At 36.8% G+C, this 9680-nt stretch overlaps 1 long non-coding RNA gene across 1 annotated transcript; it reads left to right on the top strand.

Annotated features, from left to right (window-relative positions):
• Nucleotides 1-8012: 8012 nt before the first annotated feature.
• Nucleotides 8013-8872, top strand: LOC109533399. The gene is made up of 2 exons (XR_002171517.2): nt 8013-8590; nt 8654-8872. It is a non-coding gene; the product is annotated as an uncharacterized LOC109533399 (long non-coding RNA).
• The last annotated feature ends 808 nt before the right edge of the window (nt 8873-9680 follow it).

Genomic DNA, 9680 nt, shown 5'->3' with positions numbered 1-9680 from the left:
AATTGAAAATTTAGAAAAATGTAACACCCTGGTAAATCAGAAAGATAATTTTGTGCTGTTTCGACGAAATGTAAACCTTGTGAGATTTTTATGAGTAAATAGAAATTGTGTGTGAAATGTGTTTTTTTAGTTCGATTGATAGTATTCGTTCGAAATTGTCCTCCGAATTGCATTACAGGGTATTTGACTTCAGAATAAGATAAATATTGTTGGTTAAAGATGGAAACTGTTTTTTGCTTTTTTAGAAACAGAATCTTAGAAATTTTGAGCCATTTAAATTTCCTCGAAAGAACTCGCGAAAAATCTACTGAGATTTTAAAGTTTGAGAAAGAGTTTTCTTAACTTAACTAGCTGGTATGTATTAGGTTGTACTCAGGGTCCTTCGAGTTTAATCTTGATGGCGTCAAAAACCGGAAGAACATGTTACAATAAAATTTCTGCATGATATAAAATGTTTAAAAATTTTGTTCTCCTAAAAGTTTTTGAACTGATTAATGTAAAAATTGGAACACAAACACAACTAATAGTAAATAAATATTCCGCTCAAACGTCAATTTGCACAACAATGTCTGGAGTTTTATTATATATCTCAGAAACAATATTTTGAACATTTTGAAAACATTTTTTGAATTATTTTGAAGATAAAATGTTAAAAAAATTAAAAAGAAAAAGTTTCCAATTGAATCAGTGAACGTAGGTTTTTTATTGAAATAACTTTTCGTTGACGATGTTTTGCAACCAAAGAAGGGGGACACACAAGATACCCTTCTAGAAAAGCTGTGTGATTAAAACTTTAGGAAGAAACGTAAGTCATTATGTTTCAAATTTTACCTACGCCCTGTATGTTCGAAATGATTCGATTTAGGGAAACATTTTGTATTATGTTGGAACATTAGTCTGGCATATTAAACATGAATCAGCCTGTATATATCCAAATTTTAAATCAGCCATAAGTCATTTAAAAAGTAACGATCTCCAAAAAGTGAACATTTTTATTGGCCCAAAGCACATAATTAGGTCTAGTGCTAACTACAGATTTCTGAAATCTGCCTGTCTAAAAATTAGGAATGTTATGATGTAGGCATATAAAGGGTGATTCAAAATTGGGGTCATTCCTCTAGAGGTGTGATCTGGCGGTGTTTTAGGAGTACAGAAAAAATAGTTTAAAAAATTAATTGTTATTAAAAACTGCGAAATTTGCAAAAAACTTTATTACAAAAACGGCAACAATGTTTTTCAAGGTAATCTGCCTAATTAACATTATGCAAATACCTGTTGCGTCGTAATTATTTAAAGCTCCGATAACCATGGATAACTAGAGAAAGTGACAATAAGATAGACAAGGATAAATGGTACATTCAATAGGAATAGTTGAATGACGGAACCCATTTCGAAACTCATAACCTCGAATTATTCATTTGTTTACAAATTACAAAAACATACATCTGAGTCTGTAACTCCAAACAAGTGCCTGTGTAATCACCTTATTATGCACTCTTATCAAGCAGCTTCTCGTATTCGGTTAATTAACTCCTGCTCAATTTATACCGGTGTTCGGTAATCCATTGGTTTAATGTGATCTTACATACGTGGTAGTAAGTCACAGTTTGACAAATTATTGTTATTATTGACAAGGGCTATCCTCCTGTAACTATCTGTTAATGACAAAAAACATCTTTGTCGCTTTGACTTTTCATCAAAAAATTGTAGAAGAGAACTCTTTTAATACAAAAAAAAAATTCGTAATTTGAAGCAAAGATCGTAATTTTCGTACCTTCCAAGTGAGCCCCTATTACCCCTTAAAAGGAATCACGCGAATTTTGAATCACCCTGTAGATACAATAATTTAATTTTAATGCAACAAGAACTAAATGAAAATGTCAAGTTTTCAATAGATTAAGCCTGCCGTGCTTAAAACTAAGTACTCAATTATTGCGCTTTCTGCGCGTGTGGTCATGGCGGGTATTTTTGATTTTCTTTACTGGTAAAAGTGCCAAATTAACTCAATAAACGTGACGCGCTACTTTATATGGTAGTGCAAATACCCGCTTGAAATATGCGACAAATATTATAACGAACTAGAGTCAAAAGCACTTTGTTTGGTAACAAACTATGTTGTCTTTAAATGGAAAAACGTTTTATAACGAATAAGTCCTAATGGCATTGTGTCACAGTCTCTTTAATAGCAGCAGTCTCAAATACCGCAAAACCCTTAATTCACACAAATTTGCGAATTGTTGCCTCCTTTAAGACGGTTCAACATAAGTGAATAGCCCCTGAATGTGGATAAGTTAACTAACGCCTTTTTTCTGGGGGCTTCTTTAAGGGTTACTGGTTAGTTATAAATTTGATTTATTGCGGACACGTGTTCATTTAACACTTCTTCCCTTCAAGGGCTGGGCCTTGCAAACAAATCCCACTGCTAAGAATCCAATATACCCCTTAATACACCGTTCTTCATAAAGCCAAATGTGCCTACATTTCTCGTAAATACCTGCTTGGTTTCAATTTTTATTGCGCCTCTGTATATTCAATCTGAAGTCTTCCTTTTGTGCCCTTAAGCATACATTCCCGGCGATTGTATGCAGCACTTAATTTTACGATGTGAAAATATTTGAAATGTCACACGGAGGTTTTTTGGTAGCGGTGTTTGCGTTCTCAACGGTGGCGTTAAACATAGGCTAAATGCCTTTTCAATACTTAGGCAAGCTGATCCAAACAGTTGAACAGAAGTCTCCAGATAAACGGCTTCGGCTGGCAATGCCATGAAACATTTCGATTCACATTCAGTTTCAAATTCAATAATGACCTGTGTATAATTTAATAAATTAATAAAAATGTTTAAGGCGTTTTATCAGATGCGGCATTATAAACAGCGTTATGTATTACGGGTATTAAGTGGACCCCGACTAAAAACGACATAAAACGACAAATTTTATTAGAAAATAAAATTTTATCTGAACCCCTTAATGCAGCGCTATAAACAATGTCCCGGGTGGTAAAAATCCTCTCCGCTTAGTACTTCACACTGAGTGTTAATCGGCTCAAACCACCGTATTCTTTGCATGGAACACGCTACCAGGACCTTCTTAAAAGAACTAACTTTGTTATTGCGTGATATCAAAGTGGTAGGAGCTTTAATTGAAGACTTTGCCTTTGCTAATAATAATGGCCTAATAGACAACATTCAGGCAATTAAATTTGAGGAATTACAATTAAAACTTTTGGGCTACAAGGTTGCGAAAATGTTAACTGGAAAGGCTTTACGAGGAAGCACCGTAACGAGCTCGTTGGATCTGCAAACATCATAGAACTAACATTTTTTACATTTTAATGGTTGTGTTGGTATTTATGAACAGGCCCTTGTAGGCCAAAACTCTACCGCAGTAGTTGAGTTGTCCTTCCCAGATCCGGTCGCTCGAAAACACAAATCTCCTCTTATCTGAACCCGAAAAACTTAAAAAATGCCATTCCCCATCGCCTTATCGTACGGTCCCATCTCGGACCTCTCAAGGCCCACTACGGCACACTGATAAACACATCGAAAACAATCGAATGTGCGCTGAGAAACAAAAGACGCCCGGGTCAAATTAGTCAGGACAACATGAATTCCTAATAATTCACACGGGTTTTTATCTGGCCTTTCTGATGGCCGGGACAGTCGTTAAATGTCACTAATGTCAGATCAGTGGATGGTTTCAGTAATGATACCACTTTTTGATGGCCGATAATGCCTTTTGACTAATCTACTCAGATAAATCAATAAGGTTTATTTCCCTTTTGCATTTTTCATTTTTCATTAGCCAATTGAGGCTGCAATTAATCTTCATACCTCAGTTGGCTTATTAGTTGCTACGAGTAATCATCATAAGTGTATAGAAAAGTTGTTATAAAAATGAAGAACAGTTTGTTTCAGGTTAAGTACAAAGACGAAAAGCCATCAGAAGTGTGGTGGGGCTAAAGTGGTTCCACCCTCGTAAGTACCTCGAGTACTCTCCTATTTTCCTGATTCATAGCCATTCAAACCAAACGCACATCATCGACATATGGGAGCCAACACTTAAGTCTTTTCTCTGTCAGTCCAGCGCTCTTTGCACGAAGATCTCCATGAATTGGTTGAAAACATGAGTTTTTTTCGTGAAAGTGGCGAGTGTTCAAAAATTTTGGAAATATTGTTAGGAAACCACCGTTTAATGTGTTCCATGGAGTCCTCCACGTTGGACATAGTAGTTATAGTTAGGTATTCAGGGTGATTCAAAATTGGCGTTATTCCTTTTAAGGGTAGGTATATAAGGGCCCACTTAGAGAGCACGAGAAAAATATTGAAAATTTTTTTTCCGAAAATTTCAAGAAGATATTAACAGTTGAAGATCGAATTTCAACTTTGTTATTAAACATTATTTTGAAAAGGTCTCACGTTTGATTGGTAGCATATTGGAATACTTAAGCATTCGAAAAGCAAAATTACGATCTTTTTTTCAAATTACGAACATTTTTGATATTAAAAAAGTACTCTTCTACAATTTTTTGATGAAATGTCAAAGCGGCAATGATGTTTTTTGTCATTAACAGATAGTTACAGGTAGACAACCTTTGCCAATAATAACAAGCATTTGTCAAACTGTGGCTTATTTTGAAGCTTCTTTCACAAAATGTAAACCAATAGCAAATTTGCGAATATGCGATTAGTCACGGGGAATGCCACAGTAACATAGCAGAAGCTGTAAGAACTTACACCAGCAAAAGGCTACACACTAGACGAGTGGCCCGAAATGGACGCAGATAGTGGACAATCTAAAGGTGCTCGGTTTCCACACCTAGATGAACAGGTATTGGAGATTATTGCAGCTGAGCCTTCCAGGGGTACTTGAAGCATTGCACGACAACTGCACTATCCCAAACGCCGGATACTTAATTGTCCCGATAACTCCCCCGAGGAAGGTCCTACATTCCTACCATGTATGTAATATGCACAGGACACTAGAACACATTAAATATCTGATCTTCCGAACACCGGTTCAAATTGAACAGCAGTTAATTAACCGAACACGAGAAGCTGCTCAAAATATGAGCCCAGACTCAAAGTGATTGGGACACAAAGATGTTTGGAGTGAAACGGGCAGCACTTATTGCTCTTGGAAACACTTGTGTTTTAACAACAGAATTGTATTTTATTTGATCAATAATATTGATCAATGATACATAACCTTTAACAGGTGGTTTTGGGTGACAGTTGTGACCTATTTAGGTATATCACTCATTTACCCCAAAAAGATGGCAGCACTTGGGGGGCTGTTTTGTCGCAGCACTGAGCGCAAGGTGACACCGTTATCCTAACCTCAACCCATGTTATTGTCTCTTTTATTTTCTTTGCTTCATGTTTATCCATGGCTACCGGAGTTTGTAATAGTTACGAAGGAACAGGTATTTACGTACTGTTAATTAACCATATTACCTTGAAAAACATTGTTGCCATCCTTCTGATCCAGTTTTTTTCAAATATCTGAGTTTTTAATAACTCTTAATTTTTTTTACTAATTTTCCTGTTCTCCAAAGACACCCCCAGACAACTCCCCCAGAGGAACGACTCCAATTTTGAATCTCCCTGTATAGGCCTCAGACTCTTTTCGATCATTTATGAAGCGGGAGACGATTTCTTAAGAAGCTTATTGGTAGTTTTATTAATGTTTCGGTTATCTTTTGGAAAGCATTGGTTTTTTTAACCACTAGGCGGATTTTGTCGTCTTCTTTCAGAGTAGCGATGAGCAAATGTAAATGAGCTCTTCTGTCTGCACTATGTCGTTGGTGACAACACAACCATTTCGTCCTAACAACGATAAATTTTTCTTCATGTTTGTAACAATCTCACCATAAACTATACACTCTCACGTTTCTTCAACCAAATTTCTTTACCAAATGTCACCATTTAGTTTGAAGCTTCGTTGGGAAGTGATGTCGCATCCCCCATAACAGATCTTGCACCATGAGATTACGTTTCATTTCGAATTTACAAAACTTTTAAGGACTTTTAAGGACCAGACATTCTATGAGTGCGGGATTATGAAGTTACCAGAAAGACACCAAAATATCATCAAAGTAGGTATATGGAGAAAATTGAGTTTTATTTATTTCATACTAAAGCCGAAATTACTTTCTTGTCATCCCAACAAATATGCGTATCAACTATCATCCGATATAAAGGTAATCTAGAAGAGACGGAAGAACATCTAAAATATGTGAGCTCTCAGGCTCTGTCTTATTCATATTCCACTTGTTCAAAGATTTGGTTCGTAATTTTACGTTTTCGCACTTGTGAATCGTTACCGTTTAAAATCACTGAACAAAACATCAAATACTCATCATTTGCGATTTTTTCACAATTTGCGATTATTGGCGATGAACCCGCCAAATCTTATTATTCTCAGGTCGTCTCAACTGCAACACGAAAAGGATAAACATGGGCAAGGAAAACCAACATAGTTGCAGTTACGATCTAGTTTGAAGATATGGCAAGTCGCCCGAATGTCTTGATGAATACGAAGATATCCTAATGAAGACATTCTTCGAACGCCCATGTCGAATATCCGCAAGAAGCCCAACCGGGCACGTTATCAACGATCGTACCGTATCAAGTTTCTTCTGATTACGCGATCGATAAAAATAACCGAAAACGGTAAGTATCGACCAGGTGTTTGAAGGAAGGGTTGACCAGAAAAAGAAAAGCACCATCAACCAGACACCTGTTGGCTGAGTCATGTGCTTGGCTGGCTAATTTCCATCTTGGTTGAAATTTGAATTTTTTATTGCTTGGCTCACGATTGAATTTAGCAAAAACACTTCCTTGTATTGTTAATTGATTAATTAATGTACAGCAACAATGGCACATTTTATTTGATAATTTATCGGTTATTATGTTAGAAGCGATAGAAACACTGAAATTGGTTAATTTGTAGATGGACGCAAGCGGAGGTTTTGGTTTTAATTGGATATTTTAATGAAATAATGCTCAGATGTTTTGTAATTTTAGCAAAGCGGACTCACGGGGTTTTGAAAATTTCGGAATAGATTTCTTACGGTAGAACTCATATACGAATGACATTTCACCTTCCTTTTGCTTGTCTGTCTCGTGGTGCTTTTTTGCTTCTACATCCCAACTGGTTCATCAATTTATCCTCACCTTTCCTTGCATTTTTCATAGTCTAATTTTTATTAAAATTTTCTACCACTAAGTCAATAAACGATATAAAATTGCTGCCTTTCAAAGTATTAGATTATGTTATTTATTCTCAGATTGTCTCTTTAAGCCTACAAACCAACTACTACCTTCACTTCGGGTTGTTAATTAAGGGCAAACCAGTCCAATTAAGCCAGTAGTCCTACTAAAGACATCGGAATGCACCTTTAACGGCCGTTTTAATGTCGCCCAAAGGGGCTCAAATTAGCTGAAACTTCTGCACTACAAATCCACCCCTAATTTTCCTCTAAATATTTCGAACGCAATAATTAAATCCGAACTCGAACTCTTCAAGAATGTAAAAACTACCGCTTAAAAGAATTAGACCCAACACATTTAGACTTGGAGGACTTCGGGGTCTATAATGCTTCGTTTGTCGGCTTTGCGAGTACTCACTTAACACAGGGCTGGAACCAGGTAACATTTTCAATCAGTTTTACTCAAACAAGTTTAAACGAACTAATTGAGGGGTTTCTGGGAAAAGCAACATTTGTCAAAAAACAACAATTGTGGCATATCGACAAAAACTGTTCTTGTTGCTTATCAACCTACAAAACCTGTTTTCAATTTTTAGTTATGATATTCTTATCTTTCCTGGGTCTCAGTCAAAGTGTGAAGTAAAAGTTTTGAACATCGTTTATTTTCTTCTGTTTGGGCAAGACAACAGCGTTCTTCAAGCGTTTTACTTCACACTTTGACTGAGACCCAGGAAAGATAAGAATATTATAACAACAGTACACGCAGTCAGGAAAATAAATCAGAATTTAATTTTCAGGTCATTTGAGAAGGCATCTTAAATATTTTAAGACGCATTTCAAGAAAGAAATTGAATCCATAAATAAAATAAGAATTAAAAACTGCATGACAAATTGTTGTTTTTCAGGAATTTTTTTTCTTTAGAAAACGGCTCATAAAAAAATATTATATGCGAACCATCTGAGTTAGAAAGAGAATTGAAACACCTAGAAAGGGCCTTTCGTTGGAATGGATACAGCAAGAACGAGTTTAATAGAGCAATTCGTCCAAGAAACAGTGGAGGTCATCCTGAGAAAACAGATACGCATGATGAGCGTAAGGGTGTAACATGGAACTCGAACAATTCAACAGACTTTGAGCTCGGCCAATGACAAACGGGATCCTTTATCAGCACCAGGAGTCTACAGAGCTCTGTTTCGATTGCTGTTGTGGCAGAGCATCTATCGGCACCACAAAACGTAGTGTAAACACGAGGATCACTGAGCATAATAGAAGTTGCAGATTAGGACAAACAGAAAAATCAGCAGTAGCGGAGCACGCACTTCTAGACGGCTACCAAATACGTTTCGATGAAGGGGACATCTTGCACCAATCTCAACGGTATTACCCGAGACTAACCAGAGAGGCCATTGAAATCTTTAAACATGATAACAATTTTAATAGGAAAGAAGAAGTAACGGCCCTTAATCCAGATGGGAAACGCGTTTTGCGGCAAACCGCATGTGCGCCGAATCCATTGAAGCCCCGCCCACTCCTCACGCATGAGCTCACACGGCCGGGCCGCCTAAATACGACAGGGGATCCAGTAGTTGCACCTATCCGTAGAATAAGTAGCAGTAAGAAGTATGTAAAACTTGTCTGAAATAAATGTGTTCAAAAGCAGTAGTTGAACCAGTCTTAGTTGGAAAGCACGGGAGATCACTTCGCCCACTGCCTCATCGCCTTTGATAATGTCCACCACAGTTGTGGACGAAACGTCAAGAAGAAATTCTCATGGCCCACGGCTTCAAAGACCGAAAAACATTTCGGCTTATCGGTACCGGTCATATATGATTTTACCGGCCGTGAAAGCCTTCATAGTCTGATACATTCCTACTGTTTTGATTTTTACTGGTGGTTTTCAGTTCTTCAGAAAGTAAGGAGACGTAGTTTGATATATCAAATATCATGTTTGATTGCACGTTGAAAAGATCATATGGGGATGGTTTTTCGCTTGCTTCCTTTATAATCTTGTCCCATTCTGAAGGTACTTGGAACGGTTGCGGTTTTCTTGTTTTTCTCAATGAGAGAAAAATCTCTGTCATTTGACAAAAAAGAATGTCCTCTGATTGTAAAGACGTGGATAATGCAGTCAAACATTCTCAAACAGTGAACCAACATATACAAAAAACGCATTAAAACATAATTCTTATGTTGTCCAGCGCACCCATCGCTGATCAAAATTAAATTATTTGTGGTCACCTTATGGCTTTTTAAAAAGTGAGAAGCTACTTCATTTTGTCCCTTTTTCGCAATGGTTTCGTCATAGCAATACATCGTTGCCTCGTCGTTTCCCTCGTTATGAATTCCAAAAACATAGTATCACATCTGTATGGCGTATGGTAAAATACTTCATTTGTTCGAATATGGGGAACTGGTAAATTTTGCATATAATCAAAGGATATGCAAGGCGGTTTCAGCTGATAAAACC

This window comes from Dendroctonus ponderosae, unplaced genomic scaffold (assembly GCF_020466585.1).
Source record: "Dendroctonus ponderosae isolate FM_Combo_2020 unplaced genomic scaffold, Dpon_F_20191213v2 Dpon_F_20191213_1, whole genome shotgun sequence".
In the NCBI taxonomy this organism is placed as follows: Eukaryota; Metazoa; Arthropoda; class Insecta; order Coleoptera; family Curculionidae; genus Dendroctonus; species Dendroctonus ponderosae.
Note: the sequence above shows the minus strand (reverse complement) of the source record. Positions and strands in the feature narration are given on the sequence as shown.